Source organism: Sminthopsis crassicaudata, chromosome 1, assembly GCF_048593235.1.
Source record: "Sminthopsis crassicaudata isolate SCR6 chromosome 1, ASM4859323v1, whole genome shotgun sequence".
Lineage (NCBI taxonomy): Eukaryota > Metazoa > Chordata > Mammalia > Dasyuromorphia > Dasyuridae > Sminthopsis > Sminthopsis crassicaudata.
Genome location: NC_133617.1, coordinates 572,678,338 through 572,687,048, shown reverse-complemented (window position 1 = coordinate 572,687,048; position 8,711 = coordinate 572,678,338). Strand labels below are relative to the sequence as shown.

The window sequence follows — 8,711 nt, the reverse complement described above, 5'->3', positions numbered from 1 at the left end:
GATTTATTCCTAACTCAGGCCAGGCTCCCTACAAAGTGAACCTTGGTGAACTGGGCCAAGTTCAACATTTGTAACCAAACCTAAAATTCTCAGTATTTTGTCCATCATACAGTAGATTCATGATAAACCATGACCTTATGAGGCACAATCTTTGCACGCTATTTGGAGCAAAAAAACTCACTTTTTAGTTTTCCTTTTTGTTTGGTTATATAAAATGGGAAATATTAATTCAGGAATGGAAAGAGGGAAGGAGAAATAGTGTCATTAAAAAGTTATTTCAATGGATATCCCACAAAAGATATAATTACAAAACAGTTAGCTTGATCAATTCCTGAGGAAATTCTAAAATATATAATCATTTTTAAAATTGCTGGTAAATCTACCAGATTAACTTTTTTTTTTTTTTTGGCAGAGTTAATAAACTGGCAGATGAGAAGAATGAATTTCAGCAAAGATGTGTTAAATTATCTCATCCTACTTGGTTGGGACCAAAGTGGAAATTTGTAAGCTATAAGATGGTACAATTAAGTGAATTCAGAATAGACTGACTCATTAAACCCAAAATTAGTCTTTCATCTCTCTATGTCACCCAGAAAAGAGGCTTCTAGTTTTGTGCTCCACCAAGATCTGTGCTAGCCTCAGTAGTAGTTAACAGTTTAGTCAATATTTTGGATAAAGTTGCAATTAGTATTTTGTAAAGCTAAGAGGTATAATTAACACACTTGGTGATAGGGTGAGGATCCCAAACAAATCTTGACAGGCTAGAAATCTGGATTGAAGATAAAATTCAGTGGTGAGAAATATTATCTTACATTTGAGTTCAAGAAATTGACTTTGAAAAAAACATGATGGAGGGGACAAAGTTAGACAATAGATATTTAGATAATTAGATATTTAAGAAAACTTCAAGTTCAATGTGAGTTAGCAGTATCAGGTGTTAGCCAAAAATGGCAATATGATCTTGGGCTACAGTTAAGAGGTGGTCTAGCTTACAATAGGGAGGTGATAGTCATTGTATATACTCTGCCATTGGAAGACCTTATCAGAAATACCACGTTCAATTCTCCACACTACAGTTAAGAAGAACATTGATAAACTAGAGAAGGTCCATAAGATGGCAACCAGAATGAAGAAAGCCTCTGAGCTCACATCACTGGTTGTGGAATTGGTAGTGTAAGTCTAGAGAAGAAGAGGCCCAGAAGGGATATGATAGATACCTACCTAAAAGGATATAATTTGGAAGAGAAATTGAATTTGTTCTATTTGATCCCAGAAAGCAGAAGAAGAAGCAATGGGTGCAAGTTGCAAAGAAATTTTTGATTTTAAAAAATATCCTAATAATTATAACTGGAGGCTTCTAACAAAGACTGTATAAACACTCCACATATGTTTTTGTCCTAGAGATTATTTCTTGGGTAATTTCTTGGATTGACAGCTTTCAACTAGCATTTCATCTAACTCAGAAATTTTGTAATTCTGTAAAATGTCATTGACAGTTGGTGTCCATAGACCACTTTAAGGGCTACTTATATACTTCCTTTCCCCTCCCCATTTTCTCCCCTCCACTGTTTTGGTGGTGTTGTTTTGTTTTGTTTTTTTTGTTTATGTTTTTTATCTTTAGACCCTAGAATTCAGAAGGCTAAAAATAAGTTACCCCACTATTGATTTCCCTTGATCCTCAGAGACCCAGAGTTAACTCCAAGAATCAAAACAAAGATCTTCAAAGAACTCTAAATCACTAAGGTCTCTCTTTTTCCAAAGAACTGAGTAGAAGAGTTACGTAACAGATCTAAAACAAACTAATTATTTTATTTCCTACATGTTAGCAAGTAATTTTGAAAAAATAATTATCAACTATTGGAAATTTTCTTTCTTTATTTTTTAGATATTAAAAAGTTCATAGATACAATATTATTTTTTTCCCCTATGAGGAACCAACTAGAGACAAAAGAAGAGCTCGCTTGCTAGATCACTTGTTTTCTGTGAGACCCCCTCATCATTGGGGCCACCTAGCTCTCAGCCTCTTTTCTGCCTCATTCTCCTAGCTTCCTTGGCCCTCCTTTCAGGACCCAGGCTGCATCTTCTGTTTGGGGCATCATCTCTGCTTTTGACCTCCCTCACCCCAACTTGACATCCCTTCAGATCTGCTGCCTCTGCTAACACTTCTGCTGCCACTGACCCAGTCAAAGCCAAAGGGAATGAGAAAAAGACCATGGGTGATCAAATGTACATTCCCTACCTCTAGCCCCCACAATCTGCACTGTTCATTTGCCTCTCAATGTTTCCACTGTGGGAGTGTCCTGTTGTCTGATAGGTGTATGCTCACTGTGCCAACTGGTACCTTCAATTGATCTTGAGGAAACACAAATCTCCTGCACCCAGAGCCCACAAAGCAAGCACTAAGGGTGAAGTAACAGATACCCCACTCCAAGTACAACTCCAGACCCCCAAAGTAATGACTTCATGCTTCTCTACGTACAGAAGCCTTTGAAACTGACCTCTCAAGTTAAACCCATTCAGCTTGCAAAAGACTGTGCCAGTCCTAGGAACTCCTGCATGATATATGTCTGGGGAACTATTTCCATCCTTTTGTCAAGTATCCCATCACCTTCCGATGCCTGGACATCCAAATTTTATCTGAGGAAGAATGCAGAAATGCTTAAACAAAAGCCATCATTCCAGGCATGGTCTGTTCTGGGAACCCCAAAGACTGGAAAAACTCCTGCCAGGGTAACTCTGGAGGCCATTGGTCTGGAATAGGGCCTTGCAGGGTCTTGTGTCTTGGGGCATGGAACACTATAATGTTTATATCAATGTTTATATTTAGGACCTGGATCCTAAATGAAATGCTGAAAAAGCCTTGACAAGATCCTCCTCCCCCTTTAAGAAAATTGCCCAGTCCAACCTGTTCCCAGTCCTACCCTCAGGAACAGGTGGCCTGAAACTAGGGACCCACACCCCTGTTACAAAGTAACCCAGATCCAGGATCCTTCTGACCAATCCAGTTTACCTCCTCCAAAGACAGGACTCAATTATCCTGACTTCCCAATGATAGGCTTGCAGAACCCAGGTTTCCTAGCCCATTTCTAGCTTAGATTTGGATGCATGTAAAGGGAATCAGAAGGATTTAGAGATGGAAAGAACTTTTGGATCCTGAAATAGGAATCTGGAAAGTACCTTTTGTAATAAAAAGATCAGAATTTTTACAAATGGAAAAACAATGTTAAAGTGAGTTGCTATTGTTTCAATAGCTAGAATGTAACAGTCAAGACTACTGTTCTCTCCCTGATCTGGGGCCTGAAGGCATAGCTCTATCCCCATCCTAAGTACCCAACTCCATTTATGAACTCACTGCCTCGCTCAGGAATCCAGAGAAAGAGGTAACTGTATGGTTTTCCTCTAAGTCTCCCTTTCCCTAAAGTATAAGATTAATAAAACTTACAGGATTTTCAAGAAAGAAAGAAAGAACCACACTGTGTTGTGTGTGTGTGTGTGTGTGTGTGTGTGTGTGTGTATCATACACACACACATGTATCTATAGATATAGGCAATATATATAAGCATATATCTATATACTTTTTTTGGTTTCTTTCCACATTTTTCCTTCTCTTCTATTTGCTCTGGAAATCTAGAATCTTTATTCATGTTTTATTTTGACATAACTTTACCACAGACACATTCCCTAACAAACACATCCCCAAATATATTACCACAAGAAACAAGAAAGCTAAACAACATTGTGTAACAGAATGATTGTGAGTAACTCCACATGCCAGAAAATCTAGGATTTTATACTACTACAATTTTACTAGTCCTTATTCAGGGGAAGAATAAGGGAAGTTTAGACTATAACCACATATTTCCTGAATTAGGGATACACAAGAAAGGCATCATGGTGTAGTAGAAAGTGTGCTAGAAGATGAAAAGATTTGGGTTTAAACCCCTAGTCTAATATTTTCTACTCAGAGGACTCTAGGGAAACCCTAAATCTAAGGTCTTATTACCTAGAGAATTCCTTCTTTCTCTCTCTGAGAGCTACCCTTAGTCTCATTATTTACAATTGTAAGTGTCTTTTGATTGTTTCTAGAACCCTATTAGTATAAAATGCATTGCTTTATTTAAGGGATAATGCTATGCCCCCATTGGATTCTCTTTAAAAGAAGAAAAAAGAAATATGAAGAATTTGTATTTCAAATATGTAAAAAAATAAAATCGTCATGAAAAGCCATAAACATGAGATGTTATAGTAACCTTAAAATGAAGGAAGCATCCAAAAAATATGTTTGGTTACTTTAAATAACATATCCAAATCACATAGTGATTCATTGGCAGAGTCTGGAAATCTGAATCAGTCATTCTGATTTTGAGTCCAGTCAAAAGACATGCTATTCTGCTTCACAAAGTATGAAGCCAATGGCAACCCCCAAAAAATACATCTCCTCTGTTAGGCTCATGGCAAAAATTTCATTTCTGGCAGAAGTTCCATCCTCAAAATGGAAAACATTGTTCTTAATGCACATGATCTATTCAAGCATTTTATCCAAAGTTCTAGTCCAGAAGGTTTAGAGGAAATTACAGATTAACTCCTCTTGTAAAGGTAAGGATACTAAAACACCAAGGAACAAACACAATATTTGAACTTATGCACACCACAAAATTTGCCTACTTCCTAAGGAAGAATAGAACAATTCTTTCTAAATAAGGCCATGAATAAGGTTTTAAAATTTATTTTTGTAGGAAAGGAGTGGGTAGTAGAATAAGGAATGAGCTATTGCACTTGGCAAAACATAGACTTATATAAATAAAAAGGTAATTTGGCTTTTTAAAAGATGGGGCAAAGATGAGAGATGAAAGTAATCTAGAACTTAGACCTTACTGAATAATATCTCAATTTCCCTGTAATATGGTCTGACTCTGGATCTTAGTCTCTCTCTACTTTCTTCAAGTAGTATTCCAGTGTAGACTAGAGAAACAAGTCTAGCATTTGTAGCTAAAGTCTCTGGATTCAGATCCAGGCTTCAACACTAGATTTTAATATACTTGGACAAATGACTTCAACTTTATGACAGTGGAGAATTTAATCTCTAAGCAACTTTCCAGCTCTAAGTTCCATGATCCATGCCAAAGAAAGAGAGACAAGTGATAGAGGAAACCAAGCTGCTGTTTTCACTTCAATTGTCCACCACTATAAAGATAGATGAAAGACATAGAAAAGGATCGTTTTTAACAGGAGTATTCCTTTTTTGCTGCTTTTGACACTGACAATATCCTCAGTTCTGAAGAAGAGATTAGCATCAAACCCTGTGGGCTTTTCTCAGTATATTAAAGCTAGATAATATATTATCTCAGAGAAAATTAATCCAGACTCCTGGGTACTATTATTCTTAGAATCTAACACAGGGGAATCATTCTAAGTGGCTATTTACATTTCACAGGATTGTTGGGGTATTTTACTTCCCACCAAATAATTTTAATTTACTCCTATTTAAGTAGTTCTTGATTAAAGAGGGTGGCAGAATTTTATTGTTATTTATAGTTCATAAAACAACTTGATATAATCAAAATCCAATAAAGCCTTTGGAAATCATATTAATATTATGATCTCATTAAAGACCTAAGCTATACAAGCTAAAGAAGCCCACACCAAGGCATGAATAAATTCATGAAATTCATCTATCTAACACTAAAGATGAACTGGCACAGATTGGTAATGATCAGTTATTCAGACTGCTTCTGGGAGGGATAGAGGAAGGTTGATGTAAATTTTAATAAGCTCAGTAAAACACGTTCTCCTGGCCTGAAACCAGGCATAGTGGGAAGTCTGGGCTGCTCATCTTTCTTGAGGCTCTACTCTTCCTTGGGATAAAAAATACTGAGGAAGTAAAGAAGACAGGGAAACTGAATCCTACCCCTTAGCAATCAAAGAGGGAGCAGTGAAATTATGCTGCTTCCTATTTCCCAAACTTGGAATCCCATCTCTTGTCTCTATACCTAAAGCCAAACTTCTCCCATCCTTGGGGCATTCTTTCTTATCATCTTTGGATCCCTTCAAGACTCATATCTAATGCCACATTCAGAATGAAGTTGTGCTTAGTTTCCTAACTGCTAGATGGATCTTATCCCTCAAGATTACCAATTTTTTCTATGTTGTATGTATTCTGAATGTACCTATGTAGGCACATGTTGTCTTCCTCATTAGAATATAACTATTTGAGAATAGAATTTTATCATTGTATCCCTGGAAGTTAATATAGTGCCAGGCACATAGTAGATACTTAATAAATATTTGTTATCTGATAGTTAAATTAATTTTTTCACATCCTTAAATAAATTTTCCAAATTCCCATGACATTTTGACTCATTTTAAAGATACAATAAAAACTCCTTAGTTTGACTGATAAAATGTAATTGGTAATTATTTTGGATACTTGTGCACTGACATGTACCTTTGCTTTGATTAGCAAAACTTATTAAAAGATAAGGAAAATGAGTAAAAATTGCCAACTAACCTAAACAGCTGAGAATATATTGATGATCATTTCCAAATACCTCAAGATTGTTAGATTTACAGTTTATTATAAATTATTCTTATCTAGTCTTTTGAATAATTAGGTCATTTAAGGACTTCTGTAGGCATGTTCAAATCATCTACAAACTTTAAAGTAATAAAAGTATCCTTTAGAATAAAAAGTTCTGTATTTCAGATTGCTTCTTCGTTCAGATTGGGCTTACCTTCTGTTTTCATTTAACAGTTTTTGTTGGAGGTTTTTTGTTTGCTTCTTTTCTTGCTTTCAATGTTATTACCTTCTAATTTTCAGGATTTCTATTTGGGGATATTAAGTTAGTTATTTGTTTAGTTTTTTTTTTTTTTAGCTTAATGTCTAAAGTATTAATTTGATCTTCATTTTATTGATATAAGATTTTGAAAATATAAAATTTCCCTTAAGTACTTCTTTGGCCACACTCCACAAATTTTGGAAAGTTATCCCATTGTTGTCATTCTCTAAAATGAAATTATTGATTGCTTTTATGATTTGTTCTTTGACCTATTCATCCTTTAGAATTAGTTTAGTTTCTAATTAACTTGTAATCTAGGCCTTTATTAAATGTAATTTTATTACATTATGGTCTGAATAGAGTTCATTTAATATTTGTTTTTCTGCCATGTACCTCTTTTACCAAGTATTAATTATCTTTTCATAAATTTTTGTCTTTACTTTCTTCACCTAATTTTTCCTCTACTACTCTTATTTTATTTAGAAATTTATTTTTTACCTCTTCCAAAAAATGTTGTTGGTAGCATTTTAACTTTTTGTTATTTTCTTGCATTTTATTTTCTTTCTCTCTTTTTTTCTGGTTTGATTTGTGTAGTGAGATAATTATATAAGTATGTATACATATATTGGATTTAACATATATTTCTACCATGTTTAACATCTATTGGATTACTTGCCATCTAGGGAAGGGAGTAGGAAAAGGACGGGGATTGGAACACAAGGTTTTGTAAGGCTTAATGTTGAAAAATTATCCATGCATGTGTTTTGAAAAATAAGTTTTAAATAATTTTTTTTAAATGTTGTTGGGCTTTTTCTTTGTGGCTGTTTTGACTTCATTGTCTTCTTCTAAATTTTCATCTTAATCTGCCCTATCACCATAATAGCTTTTTACAACTAGTATATTCTTTTTGTTGTTTGCTCATTTTCCCACCCTATTCTTGATCTAGAACTTTATATTAATATTGGGCTCTATTCCTAGTGGGTTAAGGGGCATTGTCTCAAGCTTCAGGGGTTTTGTTATTGTTGCTGTTGGGGGGCATTATTTGTTTTCATTTGGTTTTGTTTTTTTCATAGTTGTTTTCAGAGCTAGTTCTGAAGGTTTGGAAGTTTTGAGTGTTTTCATGGCAGGTGATCTAGAGGGATGTAGTCACTGCTCTCTTGATCTATATTCTGGTACTTACCCAAGAAGGCCCCTTGATCCCTTGGGATTGAATTTGATACTGTTCCTCAAAGATTCCATCTCCCTTGAGACCAGAAATGATACTGCCCCTCAGAACTTCTATACCCTTTTGTCTGAAAGTGCTCATATCCATCTTTGAAATATGACTCAAAAGTGGGTGTGGACAATGGAAATGCCAAATAGTATCTGGTCCTGTGTCCAGTACAAGCATAAGGGTACCCTGTTATCTCTGACTAGTTGCTAAATCTCCTTTCTGTTTCTGATTTGAAAGCTCCCAAAGCTGCTGCTACTTCTGTCACTATCATCTAGTCCTATCACTGGTGTTTCATCTATGTGGGTGCTGAGTAAGCTTTCTTCTTCCTGTCATAGATTTTTTTATCCAACTATCTATGTTATCTTGAGCTGACTCTGATTTGTGGTGTTATTTCAAAGTTATTTGAGGGAAATTGGGGGAGAACTCAGATGAGTACTTTCTCTACTCTGTCATCTTGGCTCCACCTCCAGAAGTCTCATTGTATAGGGGTTCTTAATTTTTTTCTAATATGATGGACCTTTTTGACAATCTTATAAAGGCAATATACCCCCTTCTCAAAATATTGTTTCTAAAGGTATAAAATAAAAGAATAAATGAGATAAATAAAATGAAATGAAAAATAAAAATGAAAAAAAAAAAAGAAAAAATGAAATCAAATTATCAAAAATAAATAAATAAATAAAGAATTCATGACCTCAGGTCAAAAACACCAGCTATAGTT

General features: G+C 35.0%; 1 pseudogene; it reads left to right on the top strand.

Annotated features, from left to right (window-relative positions):
• The first annotated feature begins 1,114 nt into the window (after window positions 1–1,114).
• LOC141550905 (kallikrein-14 pseudogene) lies at window positions 1,115–2,827 on the top strand (annotated as a pseudogene).
• Window positions 2,828–8,711: the final 5,884 nt, after the last annotated feature.